A 14,782-nucleotide genomic window follows, 5' to 3' on the forward strand; every position below is an offset into this window, starting at 1 on the left:
AGAGAATTAAAAAGCCCCCACATTTAAATGGCTAGATGATAGTAAATTGAAATTCTGTTCATTAGTGACTGCAGCACTTTTTAAAATGCTCAGCATACACCTAACAAAACAACACACACACACACTGCAAAGTTGTGAGCTGCAGCTTCTTGTGTGCTGAGCAAGGTTATCAGAGCAGAGAGGCTGAGCCAAGACAGCCCTGCTGAGGAAGAACAAGGATTAGATTTTCATCAAGGTAAACACTGAGATAGCTGAGCTGTAATTCTACAGTGGAGCTGTTGTTGGCTAGCAAAGAGCACACACTACTGTGCACACACCAAATGTGCACACACCACTGGAGAAGTGTTCTAGATGATTTTTCACAAGCTGAAATGCAGCTTTTTGGGGGAGATTTTGGAGGGAGTTGTTCTAATGTAATGCTCAAGTGAAAAGGGAAGCTCTGGGACTGGCTGGATGATCCCAAAATTCAGCACCTGCAACCAAGAGAACAAAAAATGGCTGAAATACAATGAACTTGAATGTGTTTGGTAAAGCTGCTCTACCTTATGAAGGTGGTGTCCTACACCTGTGGAAGGATATTTTATTTTTTTGACCTTAAGATCAGTCACAGATGTTAATAGTTTTACTATTCAATATATATATTCAAAATCCATTCTGCTTGGTAAAGCATTTTGGTTTATATCCCCTTGTTCTGCCCTGTGTGAAGCACAACTGTGATTAGAATCACTGTGTTTTTCCTGACATTATACATTGCAGAAGTGGCAAATGCAGCAGCCTGTCCTTCAAATTCAGGTTAGTTGAGGTTCCTGGAAATTGTAGTGTTTGAAGATCATATACCTGCCAAAATAGAAGATTCTTTTGTAAAACTCCAGACAACCAAAATAAGCAACTCTCAAACTGGCTTTGCTCTTAGTAACTTCATTGGTTTTGTGTGGAAAATGTTCAGATACAAAATATCATGGTGGAAAATTTCACTCAAAGTGAAACAATATAATTTTGATTAAAATGGACTGGGATGACAGGACTCTTAAGATTTGTGCAAACAGAATGTGTGACCTTCAGAAAGTCACTACAGGTCCCACCGTCTCCTCTTGCTCCTGATTTCCATCATCTGCTGGAAACCTCTCCCAGTGGTTCTTGAGCAGGGCAGCAGAGGTTCTCCCACACTGTGTGCACAAAGCTGCTCCTTTGAACCAGCAACAACAGTGTGGGCACAAACCCTGCTTCCCAAAACAAGGAGGATGCCAGCTCTCTTCCAGGCACTTTTTTTTTTTAATTTATTTTTCTTCACATTATGCTGCTGGAAAAGGAAGGAAAAAAAAAAAGTCTGAGGAGAGCTCATGGATGTTTAGAATGCAGATATGAATCAGATTACATGATATTGTAATGCAAGCCAGCTGTTTGGGGTGTGGCTGCCCTGCTGTGTCCCTGCCAGCTGGGCCTGATGTGGTCAGTGCTGTCACCTCCCTATTGACTGCTTGAACAAAAACCTCTTTACCACACCGCATTTGGAGGCACAAGGGGATGTGGATTACAAAGTAGAATTAGTGTGCAAAACAGGAATCAAATTTGGGATTTAATTATTCCCATCTCTGCTCATTACCTCTCCTTTGCTGAGAAGCTGGAGGATGCATGAGAGCCATTTCCATAACTGAGCTGGCAGGCAGGAGCTTGGGTGTGTGCTGGAGCCAAGAGTGAGCTCCTGCAAATCTTCTGAGACCAGGTGATCGAGTTTCTTCTGTCAAAAAAGCACAAAAGACTTCCATATTTTCAAGGAAAATACATTTGGTACAGCTCAATCCACTGGGACCCACGGAGCTGCATTGTGCTGAATAAAATAATGTAAATATTCCTGGAGGCAGAAGTGTTATGCCAAGGAGCCTTATGGAGGAGTTGGGACTTTCAGACACAGTAGTGTGCTATTATGTAAATCACTACTTTGTTTGACAACTGAATGGTATTAAAACTGTCTGCAAGTTTATTTCTTGGAGCAGAGAGTTCCTAAGAGCTACATTTGACATCATTTAAATTACAGTGGTGCTGTGTGGTATGTAAAATAACTGTCTTTGTTCAGCAAGGTGTGTGTGCTCCTCTGCTCACCTCCTCTCTCCCCACAATTATTTCAATCCCAGGCAAGACCTTTCCCCACAAAATTCAGTGTAGAGCAGACAGGGGAGTATTACAGAATGTTCAGAAGAATTTGGTGGTAACAGGAGCAGCCTCAGTGAAGAGCTGTGTGGCAGGAGACTTTCTCCACCTCAGGGGGAGCAAAGATGTGCACTGGGAGAGGAGGAATCCTTTGGAGGAAGCGTGCTCATGGATGTGATCCTCAGCAGGAGGAAGAGCTGCAGGGCCAGGAGAGGGATCCTTGGGCTGGGAGGACACAAAAACCTCCTGGGAATTTGGCATGCTTGACTTTTTCCTGCAGCAGGTCCCCACAATGTAACTCTGGAACAGCAAGGTGAGGATCAGAGCTGAGGTATCCCACTCATCCCTTCTGCCATGGGGCTGGATACAGCTCAAACACAATGATGAATTTAAGGGACAGGGGCTGAAATATTTTAGTATTCCGAGTGTTTAGGGTTGTTTGAGGCTTGTAACATGTGTCTTTTCTTTTGTCTTCTTGGCTTTATTTATCACTGTTTTGAAAACCTTGGGGCATTTTAAGATGTCTTTTTCCTGAAGTTGGTTATATGTCTCTGCAGTGAAGAAAATGAAAATATGGCTTCATTTAACTTCAGACTGAGGACTTTAGCTTCAGATTCTTCAACTGAAGACTGACTTGAGCTCGGGTGTTTTCCTATCCAGCATCCTGGTGCTAAAAGTGAGACACTCAATCACAGGAGTGCCTGCTCAGGAGGATGCTTGTGCTTCCTAACTCACGTTCAGGTGAGAACCTGTCTCATCCTGACCTGGACCTTAGACATCCTGCCATTCCTGGAGCCTCTAGAAAATGCATTTTCTACAATTTCTTTAGATGACAATAATCTTTCTCTTACACAGAACGGTAAGAAATGGGTGCAATTGCCACTGTAGAACCCTGGGGGGGGTTTCTGGGCCAGGCTGGATGGTGCAAACCATGTGGAAATTCTGAGTGCCCAGACCCTGACAAGCTCCATGTGTGAGCAAAGAGGAGGCTCCAAGCCAGCATGGAAAGTAATCTTCTATCAAAACTAGGAGGCAAAGAGCAGGATCCTTTCCTCTTCCCACAGGTGCATTTGCAGGCATCTTGTTGGCCAATATCTTGTTTTTTCCTCCTGTCTCTACACAGAATGCAGCAAAGGGAGAATGTGGGGTGTCTGTGAAAGCCTCAATTGTGAATAAAACTGGATGTGAGGAAATGAGTTTTCTCAGGAGTCCAGTTTCAGCACTCATGGGATCCACTGAGTTTGCTCTTCCCACCTGAGAGGTTGTGTGACTTGGTGGTTCAAGAGGGGAAACTTAGCAGCCATTTTCTTGGAAATAGCTGTATTTAAACCTTGTATCTTGTGCTGAGTGCTCCAGAAGCATAAACCTGTGCAACCAGGGACTGAATGAAATATTCAGCCTTTCCATTCTCCTGCAGTTTTTCCTGCCTGCTTGGCATATGGAATCACTAGATATGCTTGCCAATAAAGAACTCCCCTGGAAGAAATCATTTAACAAGGGATGAAAATGTGATAAATGTTTTATAATCAGGGTCCCACAAGCAAAAGTGAGTGTTAGGCAGCTCTCATCTGAGTGGGAACTGGCTGGAAGTTTTAATATTCACTTGGCACTGGATTTTTCTGAGTTTTGATGTGAACAGGCTCCTTCCAGCAGGCTCATTTTTACAGGCATTCATCTCTGCTGCAGCTGCTCCTGCTATAATTTATACAGATGCTATTACTCACAAGCAGTCTTGTCCCCAGTACTTTTGATGTTAAAATCTTTTTGTTGTTGTTGTGTTCCAAATCAAAAGATCTACTTCTACAAAGTATAGGTAATTCATGCAGTTCCACTTATCTGCATGCTGATGCTAAGGAGCCTCATCTAATTAAAAAGCTGTTATCAAAAGTCTCTTCACCCCACAGAGAGCAGATAAAGTTGGTTTACCAGCTTCATTTCTAAACTGCAGGCTAATGAATATAATTTTACTGATGAGGGATTTCTGTATGATTCCCATATGAACTGCACGTTTAATCCAATGGAGGACTAGTTGAGCTTGCAGTGACAGTCAAGTCATTTTTCAAACTGGGGCATAGTCAATATCTTTAAAATCAAATTGTTACTCTCTATTAATTGCTGCAATGTATTTATCTGAAACATAATAACTGGATTGACAGTGCTTATTAACAGCCAGGCACTTGTAAGTGTGGTGGAAAGATCATAAATGAGAATTGCGAGGAACACTAATGAGAGACAGGGGAATATTCAGTTCTGTGCAGTGAGGAATTTCAGTGTGGGTACCTGGCTGCTGCCTCTGACATCTGTCAGCAGCTGTGGCACTGGATCAGCTCACAGGGCATCTCTGGAGGTTTTGTGCGATGGATTAAGGCTACCACAGCAGAAATTTTAAATTTACCATCTCATCCAGGGATGCTCGGGACAGAGAGAGGCATTTTCCTACCTACAGAAAGCAGAGAATGTGAAGCAGAGATGCAGCAGCTGATGTGGGGAGGATGTGCCACTCTGTGAGTGGAGTTGTGCTCACATTCAGAGGGGGTGGCACCTGCTGCCCGTGGGGATGTGGCAAAGATACTGCCCTGACCCCGTGGGAAGGACCAAGCTGTTTTTGTGCAATGATAATTAGATTAAAACTTGGCTTGGGATGTGACATGAGCTGAAATAGCAGACTTGATTTTTTCATCTTACAGAACTCAAGGTTCTTAGAAAGATGTTGCCTTTCAGTTTCTGGGAAGAGCAGAACCCTCAGCTAGATTTAGATTCGAGGAGAGGTTTTTGTTTTGGAAAAAGTGTGAGGATTTAAGGAAGAAAAAATATCGATGGTTTGCCAATCTTGTATGGCATCACAGTTTTCCTAGTGCTTCATTATTCAAACAGAGATTCACCTAAATCTGATCATTTAACTCACCTCCTCTACTTCCTAATCAGAAAACCAGCATGGCCATGAGCTCTAAATCTGCTCCTTATTTACTTCCCCTGGCTAATGGCCACAGAAATTGTTACTGCTGCTGAAAAGCCAGCACACTTATCTGAACCGCAGTTTGTTCCATTATTACAGCTGCTAAGTATCTTGGATGAAGCAAGAAAAGACAAAAACATTCTATTTCTCAGCAGTTAAATGCTGCTCTGCATGGCCATTCAGTCAGGTCACAGAAACCAAGGTAAATTTTCAAAAAACAGATGGTTACAAACCTCTGTAAAATCTGCTTGTGTTCAAATGTCAAAGGGAGCCCCTTTTTGAAAAGTCAAGCTAATTAATACCTGTGATTTTGTAGGAAATGAAATGCAGGAAGCATTCCCTTGTACCTTGCCCCTAACTGGATAGCTGGAACTACAGTAATTACCTTGTATCAGGAATGTCATTTTTCATTTCTTGCAAGCCTTGTTTAGGCAGACAGGTTCTTAAATTACTGTTCATTGTCTGCTCTGTAGAGAAGCAAACCTTTCAGTGCTGTTTTCCACAGGTGGAAGCAGGAATTCAGAAGGTGGCTGACACGTCCTGAGCAAAGGCACGTGCTGGGCAAAGCTCTGGCAAGCCTGTGCAGCTCCATCAAAGCATTGTTTCTGCTAGCAGTGGGCTGCTGCGTGTCATTCTGACTGATCCCACAGGAAAGGAGAACATGAAAAGCATCCCACTGTTAAACTGACAAACTGAGATGTTTGTGGTTCTGGTTTGGGCCACTGCTCGAGCCCATGGATGGTTTGTGACTGGGCAAAGAGGGGAGAAGTCACTAATATTCACCTTATGTTCTTGATAAGATCTCATGGGGGTCTGGTTTATTTTTTTTCCCCAGGATCTGACTCATTAAGCAGTTACTACTAATGAGGGGTATTTTTCTGGGACCTACACTTATCAGAAAAGAAATCCCAAGAGGGAAGAGAATCAACAGGTCCCATTCTAAGGTAAGGATAATTCCCTGGCCACAACAGAGTTGCCTTTTCCCAAAAAGTAACTTTCACATTTCTTCTTTGGCTGACCTCAATCAAATGCCCAGGTGTACCCAGCTTTAGGTACATGGGACTCTAATGAGGTGTGGGCTGGTCTCCCTAAAATAAAGATTGCAACTTCTTCTCTTTTCAATATGAATAAATCCAGTGTACATACATTTCCTTGTACATATTTTTTTATTAATTCTCCTTGCTTCATCCTTATGTTTTTTGTATCCTGTGAATAATTTCTAGACCATGGATGTTTTTATTCACCATCCCTGATGTAAGTTCTGCTGTCTAGTTTGTATGTTTAAAACTCCTTAATCTGTCTGCAAAAAATGTTCCCCTATGTTCCATGTGGTCAAGGCTGGGCTCTTTGTTATTATTAAGGGCTAACATAATTCTAATTAAAATTCTAAAACCTCTTAATGCAGATGACTAGTGCATAACAGATTTTCATTAAATATGCTTTATTCATATACAGATGTTTAAAGGCATGATGTGCTAAGAGCACTGAACTGATTCAATCCAGTACTAAGCCCTCTGACAACACTGTGAATGTATAATTCTGGTGGTGAGATCTCAGCAGAAGTGTTGTCTTTAATATCTGCTCCCTGGCATCAGTGGGGCTTAAGAAATAAGAAACTGGCATATTTATTCACCACCTAAATTTTTTAACAGCAAGGGTTCTTAAAGCACTTGCTGAAATATTTAAGCCAAGCAAATAACAAGTAGATGATGTGTGACAGGGAGAATAAATTCCCTGATTTATTGAAGAAAAGTGAATTCTAGAACATAGTGTGAAGAACATTCTTGTTAAACTGACTGGAGATGATTCTCTAATTAAATTGTTTGCAGCAGATTATTGAATCTGAGAATCTGTAAAGGAGTTCCAGCCCAACGTTGTAATCTGACCATCTAACCCTTGTGAATGTCAGTCACTGGCAGAGATGAGTCTAGAAAGGTTTGCAGAGCTGTCAGCAAGTTCACCCAAAATCAGCTGCTTGGCAAGAACAGATTAAGAAGGGACTTTAATGTGCTAATGCTGCAACCTGCCATCTCCTTCATTTTGTGCTGGAAGTGGGAGAGAAGAGTCAGGTTTCGGGCTAGTGAAGTGTCAGACTCACAGTTCTCTGTCAAAAAGGAGTTCACAACCTGGTTTCTGATTTAAAGCTCTTCATTCACATCTATTCCCCCTTTCCCCCTTCCTTTTTTCACAAGAAGAAAGCCTCTGAAGGGCATCCAGAAAGAATAGGATGGAGAGGGAGAAGCAGCAGATGTACAGCTCTTATAAACACTCACTCTTTCTTGGCATTTATGGGCTGCATCATTTTAACAGCTGGATATATGTTCCTTTATTTGCAGTTGATCTCTTAAAGTGGCACTTGTTCAGTGACTTTTATGACCCTTCAGACTTCAGATGCCTGTACATATTTTGAACAAAAGGCAGAAACTAATAAACTGTGCCAGTCCTACTCAGAAGTTTCCAAATTTTCCTAACTCTGCATTTCAGAGCAAGTTGCCAGGTTTTGCTGGTGGAGGAGGCTGTGGCTCTCTCAAAGGCAGTGTGAAAGGAGCAGGTTACACTGATTTCCATTCTGGATTCTTCTCCCATGCAGACTAAATTGAGAGAGGCACCGGGGCTTTTCCTGCCAGCAGCAGAGCTGCTAATGAAGCTGCTCTCACTTCACCTCTCAACCCCAGAGCTCCCCTGGAGCTCAGGGCATTGCAACTCCTTTCTTCTGTGGCAGGGGCTGGAAACCAGGGAGACACACAAACCTGAAAAGCTTTGCATACCCATTTTGCCTTTTAGATTTCGCTTTGTGTTTGGGATGAGCTAGTCTAACATAAACAAGTGCTCTGAATTCTCCTGGGAAGGAAGGGTGAATCTGCTAGGAACCCTAAGGAGCTGTTGGCTGGCTAACTGAGCAACACCAAAGCACTCAGGCTTTGCCTCCTCTTTATGTTTAGCCCCACATTGCAGCTGATGAGAAGGAGGTTTCAGTGAATTTGGGAATAATCCAGCGAAATTCTGGTTGGTTCTTTATGCTGCAATGTCAAGCTGTGCTCAGAGCAGGTCATAAGGGTGGTGACAAGGTAATGATTCTCCAGGATCTGATCACAGAGCAGTTCACATGAAGTAGATGATGGAAATTTTACTTCAATGATTTGGAAATAATTGGGCAGATGACTCAGTGTTTTTGGGATAGAAGCTGTAACATCACATGCTCACATGAGCATTCATGTAAGGGTGAGGGGGTTTTTGCTTCATGACCTTCCTTAATCATTTGTATTTGAGAGCAGAGGGAAAATAGCATGGTATTTTTTAGGCTGTGAGCCAGAAGTTTTGCTTCAATATTGGCAAATTATATTACTATTCTTCAACTTAGGTATTTAGAAAAATCTCCCTATCAGAGCGAAGAACACTTCTCTTTTACAAAGAGCCCCCAAAGTCACTGTGCTCATGGCCAGTTTCCCCATAACACATCTCCAGTAAGCAAATGGAGCAGGTCAAAACCCAAGTGCATAACACCTGAGCAGTTTAATACTTATCAGCTCTCGACCCTGAATTTCACTGGGCTGTCTTTTCAAGTGCATGACTGCACTAACCTTGCTGTGTCAGGAAACTTTGTGTCCAACCCTGTAATTATGCATTAGATGTCCTGGCAGGAGAAAAGCAATGGAGTTTCTTTGCTGAACTCCAAGTGCAGCCTGTCATTATTTATTAAAGAGCAAGTAGCTGAAAATTCAACTGTTCTTGACACTGCAGCCTTTCCCAGCCTTATTTGTGCAAGTGGAAAAGTCATTTGCAGAGAAAGACATCTCCAGACACTTCTGGGGGAGCTGAAATGATACATTTTTCTTATTTAGTGAGGGCATCTGTTTTTATTCCCGTTTAAAAGGTGGGACAGGATGGTCAATTCCCCTAATGCTTGCAGCTCTCATTTCAGCACGCCTGCAAAAGGAGAATCCCAGCAGAAATCTCAGGAGCAAGTTGTAATTAATTGAAGCAAGCAGATGGCTCCAGCTTCGTGTGCCTCAGCAAAGTGACAGCATCTGATGGAGGAGCTGTGGCAGCACAGGAGAGGGGCTGGGATGAAAGCTCTCCATGTGCACCTGCAGCAGGCTTAACAGGGTCTTTATTCAGACAAGTGTTATCTCACCCCTCATTGAATTATCTCCCTCAAATGGCCTTGGGTAAGGGATGGCTGTAAGGGAAGGAGAAAGAGGTGAGCCAAGATTTATTCTCAAGAAAGCGTAGGATAAGTTGCTAAGTTTGAATGTCAGGCCATAATTGGCTCCCAATTGGCTCTGTGAGTTGTTTTTTCTTATTTTGGAACAGGAGTGCCTTTTCTGAATAAAACCCTCTTCTAAATGGATTAAACAAATTCAATTAAAAGTCTGAAAATGCTGTTTAAGGATGGGCACAATCACAGATGGAATGAGAGTCCAAAGTAACTTCTGGCATAAAAATATCCTTATAATTGTAAATAATCAGGTTTGTGCTGTTTCTGAAGGGTGTATTTGGTCTTTAAGTCAGGGTGGTTTGAGCAGAGAAATTCAAGAGCATCTTTTCTTTAGGAGACTCCTTCTGGATACATAAAATGTGACAGATGGGGGAACTTGCTGGATCTTGGATAAGTTACTGAGATATTGCAGAGCTGCTGTAAATATTGTAGGACCTCATGACAGTCAAAGAAGATGAAAAATGACACCTACCCAGAAGGGCTGCAAAGTGTTTGTAAACCTCCAGCTTTTAAGAAGAAATGAATTTCCATCTGCAGTTTGGGGTCCTTGGACCTCAGTCCTCTAAGGAGAGTGGTGGTGAAATGGATCTCCCCACACCCCATCAGTGTCTGGGGAAGGATCCTCCAGGGTTTCATGGCACATAACAGCATTTGCTGCAGGTTTAGACTGCTCCAAGCCACTTCCCACAGGTGGCCTGAGTACCTTGCCAGAAGAATTTGGTTCTCAGGGAAAATCAGACTCTGGCCTGACCTTTACAGCTGCAGGTGACAGGGATGGATCAGTTTTCTCTTTAGCTATGTCCTCTCTTTCTTTCTTTTGTCTGGACATGCCCAATTTGTGCATAAGCTTAGTGCCAGTTTCTCACCAACATTCTGAATCCACAATTAAAACAGATTTTTCTTTATAAGATCTCTATGCACTGCAGCCAGCAGAATTTTCTTTAAATCCTTATACCCAGTTTAATCTCAGGTGTTAAAAAAGTTTTATTCATTACCTTAACTATTGATTATCTCATTTTATTATTATCTTCAGATACTCTAGAGTCTGACATGCCAGCTTCTTTGGCTGCAATTTCTGATTGTGGGGGAAAGCTGTCATAAATGAGCACTCCCTACAGAGCAGCTTCTCAGTTTGGGTGGTTTTGTACTGCTCTTACTCAGGCAAACTCCCAATTGTGGCAGGATCAGGCCTCTTATTCTGAGGTTCCTGATAATTCAACCTAAAGTTTTCCATCAAAACTTCTTCCTAGTTCAGCATAAGCATAACTGATGGAGTCAAATCCAGTTCCCTGCTAGTGCTAATTTAATACCCATCCCTTATCTTCTGATTCCAAAGGCATGGCTGGATGAATCTTACATGTCCCTTCATGGAAATATTTTCCAACTTTCTTTCTCCCATATCTTCTGGTTTTGTGTGTGCATATACTTTTTAAGAAGAAAAGCTTGTTTATGTGCCAAAAAAATTCTATTGTTGCTTTTTCTTTGTTCCACGGTTTCTCTGTTTAAATTGCCTCACAGCAGTTCCTTTTCATTCACATGTGTTTATCAATTTTTAACAATTTCCAATTACCATATTCATTTCAAAAATTTGCAGGAGTAATGTTGCTGATAGAAGCTTTATATTTATTTACTGCCTTGCTTCCAGCCTGTCTGAAAAACACTGAAAATAAGTGTGCTGTTTGTGGAGATGTCTGACATTGAGTCAACAGCCATCCAAACCAAACTGGTGCACACTGACGTCTTTGGGATCTGAAGGAATCCAAATTAGTCCTTACTTCGTAGCCTACAACCTAAAGACCTTTTCTGGGAAGAGTTGGAATCAATTACCTGAAGGGGCATATTCTCAATTTTCAGTATTTAGCATTTCATCCATGTTCTGTGCCTACTGAAAAAGAGTTTGTTTTTTTTTTTTTTTGCTAAAAAACAAAATATCTCAAGCCGTAAAAAGTTATCTGAAACTGTGGAAAACACAATTTGACCTGCACATACTTTTCCTTTCTAACTCTCCTTTAAAATAAAAAAGGAAATCAAACCAGTTGGAAAAATAATTAGCAGAACAAACACTGCTGTTCCCAGAGGAGACCCTGTGTGCCAAACCAGTGGGTGGAAAGGATGGGTACAGCTGGGCACAGCCCTCCTTCCCCCTCTGGAACACAGACTGGAAAATGCTGACAGACCCTGAACTGTGTCTGTGCAGGTGAGAGTCACGCTGCAATAAAGCACACCTCTGTCAAGCAGATAAAACCTGGATTTAATTCAGAATCTGATGCTTAATTCTGCATCATCACTCCTCTCTTCCTGTGTTTATCACACCAAAATATGTACTGTTTCCATCTGTTAATACTCCAGAGCCTGTTTGACAACTGAATGCAGCTGAAAGCTCTTAATTCTTGATTTGTGTTTTGGTTTTTAGGGGATGGGCCTTTTGTTTTTCCACATGGCAGTTAACACAACAAAGCTAGATGCTAGGAGCTGGCCTGTTCTTCACTGAAGTTTGCCCAAAACAGAACAAGATTTGGAAGAGAAAGCTCTACTCCAGAGCTTATTAAATAAAGTTTGAGTGGATTGACAGTTATTTGAGGCTGATGTCTATTTAAAAAGCACCCTTGGAGAATATGTAGGAAATCCCAGTTTTCAATAAACAAGGAAATTGAAAATATTATAGAGATGCTAATGAATGGAACTTCTACTCTGTCAGAATTAGCCAAATTCATCCCTGATATGTAATGCCTAATATTTCACAAAATAATAAAATCTGTGGGCAATTCTGAATGAGAGATTGGTTGTGCAGAGCCCCGTGAGTTCTGCTGGAGATGTGCTGTGATTTACAGCCACTGAGACTCTTGTCCTGTTGCAATCCAGAGAAGGGGCAGGGTGTGATAGGTGGGGAAATACGTCTGAAGGGTCCAACCTGAGCACAAAACAGGCAATAAATGCATGTATTGGCCCAAAACCAGCCCTCCCAGGGGCCTCCAGGTGCCTTCATCCACATTGTTAGGTGCCAGGTTTCATTCATCTTTTTATTTACATTCATATTTTCTGAAAAAAACCCTTTGCCCAGGATTTTTCTCCTGGGAAGCTGAGAAGCCCCAGGAAAAAGGAAAACAATAATTATCTCATTTGCTTCTCCTGTGTCTTGCCCATGTGGAATGTGTTTGGAGATTGTTTACCCACAGGTGATTGTTTCATTGGATTCTGGTGTGAGTTGTTTGGACTCAATGGCCAACCAGTGCCAAGCTGTGTTGGGACTCTGGAGAGAGTCATGAGTTCATTATTGTCTCTTTAGCATTCTGTAAGTATCCTTTCTGTATGCTTTAGTATAGTATAGTTTGGTATTCTTTAATATATAAAAAATATCACCAAGAAACTGGAAAATTGTTAGTGCTGAGGTGCTGGCAGCACAGAACTGCTCTGTCCCCTGGCACCTCCTGCTCCTTTCCAGGAAACACTTCTCCAACACCCAGATCTGGCTGGGATTGCAGGGGTTCTGGAGGTGCCTTCAGTGGCTCAGTGTTGTAGCTGTGCTGGAGGTGGGACTAAATCCCAAGATTTGGGCTGGGAGAGATGCTCTGGGTCACCCCAGATGGCAAACAGGGAGTTTGGGAATTGTCGGCTGAGGCAAAAGAAAAGCAGGAGACACAGCAGGAGAGTGGGTTCTTCTGGCACAGCTGATTTCCAGGCTTCTTCTGCAAATACACAAACCCTTTGGACAATTAGGAGCACAAGGACTCTCTGTCCCCATTAAAAAAAAATGGGGTTTCCATGAAGAAAAGGTCTGGCATTTCTGCACAGCAGCAAAGGTCTCTCAACTGAACTTTCCCTCATTTTCCTTGCAGTTGTTTCCTTTCCAGGTGAACTCAGCAGGCAAACCAACATCTCTCCCTGTCTTTGGGGGTAGCTGTGCTTATTCCAGGCCACAGAATTGTTTTGTAGGCTGAGACACTGACCCTGGAGGAGTCCTTGGTGGTCTCCTGGGGGAGGCAGGACACCTAGCTGGATGGACCAGAGCTCAAACCTTCCCCAGCATCCCTTCCTCCTCTGCTAAATGGAGCTGTGGGAGCCTGGGGTGAGAGCACAACCAGAGCAGAAATCCCATCTGTGTGCAGCAGAACCATGCAATGGATGAGAAAATCTAGTTATGCTGAAATTTCTCTTGCTCTGTCTTTTGACCTTTTGTGATACCTGGTAGCTCATTTGTCTTCCAGCACTAACAGAAATAGGAAGAAGGAAGCAAATTAAAACTACAGAGCTCAGAAAATTGAACATGGATTCAGATGAGACAGGAAAAGCTGATTTTTATTGTGGACATGTCCATTATCACTCTTTTCTCATCCAAGTTAGGTCAAACTTTTCAAACTTGGAAAATATTTTGTATTGTCTGTTGAACCTAATCAAGGCATGATTCAATTAAGTGGGTTGAGAAAAATTCTAGTGAGTTATTTGTGCACCTGCCAGTGTGTGCTGAATACTAATAGTCTGGGTAATGTTCTCCAAGTTCTTCATCAGCAGCAGCTGGAGCAAATTTTTTACTTTGATGAGTAGGGAAAAGAAGAAATCTATTTCAGTGCAGCGACAGTAGTGAATTTACATTACAAACACAGCAATTGCTAAGCATTACTGGAATTCAGCTGCCAGAATAAAAGCAGTGTCATTCATTTAGTTTCACTTCCAATTATAAGAGATCCTGATGAGTTTTTTTTCTCCAAAATAAAAACTTTGCAAACCTAGCTTAATTACAAAACTACACGGGCCACTACCCTCCTTGTCTGGCTATGGCTGTTGTCAGCTGTTATCCCAAGCATTTTGAACTCAGCTGGGTTTTAGGGAGGAGAAAGGCAGTTTTTGGTCCTGTGATTAGTGTAGAACTTCTTTTATTTCACAGCTGAGCATGGCAGTGGGCAGCCTGGTTCTGTGAGGAACAGCTATCCCTGGTGAATTCAAGACATCCCTCAGCTCTTGTTCACTGTGGGAGCTGAATCTCTGTCAAGCAGCTCCTCTTACTGGAGTAAATTTTTAAATTCACAAATTTAAAGTTTTGGGTTGATGAGACTGGGACTTTGAATTTTCTGTACCCCACCCTGGTGTCTTCTCCAGCCAGTGGGACATTCCCTTAACTCCAGTGTAACCAAATTTCCTCCTGTGTGGTTTGGACAGGCAGTGAGCAGAGGGTGTTCGAACAATTCCCTGCTAATCAGAGAATTCCTGACAGCAGCAGCAGTGCAGGAGGGCTGGAGAGGGCACAGCCAAAGCACAGCAGTGCTCCAGGACAGCAATCACTCTGGTCACTTCACTGCCTGCAGCTCCCATCTCAAGGCAGGTGACCCAGTAATAAACATTATTCAAGGGAATTTGTTGGGAACAGATATTTTAAAGATGAAGCACATTGAAACAAATCCTGCTGTCAGCATAGGAGTGATTTTATTGAAAGAGCAGGGTGGAAAGAATCTTTCCTTTCAAGT

General features: G+C 42.4%; 1 long non-coding RNA gene across 3 annotated transcripts in view; it reads left to right on the top strand.

The window, feature by feature from the left end:
- LOC135282758 (uncharacterized) overlaps positions 1 to 14,782 on the top strand; it is an 87,830-nt gene that overhangs the window by 26,500 nt on the left and 46,548 nt on the right. Inside the window, exons 3-4 of one of the 3 annotated variants that reach the window (XR_010348801.1) lie at positions 2,706 to 2,889; positions 5,940 to 6,048. This is a non-coding gene — a long non-coding RNA (uncharacterized LOC135282758). Of the gene's footprint in view, positions 1 to 2,705; positions 2,890 to 5,939; positions 6,049 to 9,014; positions 11,233 to 14,782 lie in introns of those variants that run through there. The other 2 variants (XR_010348802.1, XR_010348803.1) reach the window with 2 other exon arrangements.

The sequence above is a fragment of the Passer domesticus genome, chromosome 17, assembly GCF_036417665.1.
Source record: "Passer domesticus isolate bPasDom1 chromosome 17, bPasDom1.hap1, whole genome shotgun sequence".
NCBI lineage: Eukaryota > Metazoa > Chordata > Aves > Passeriformes > Passeridae > Passer > Passer domesticus.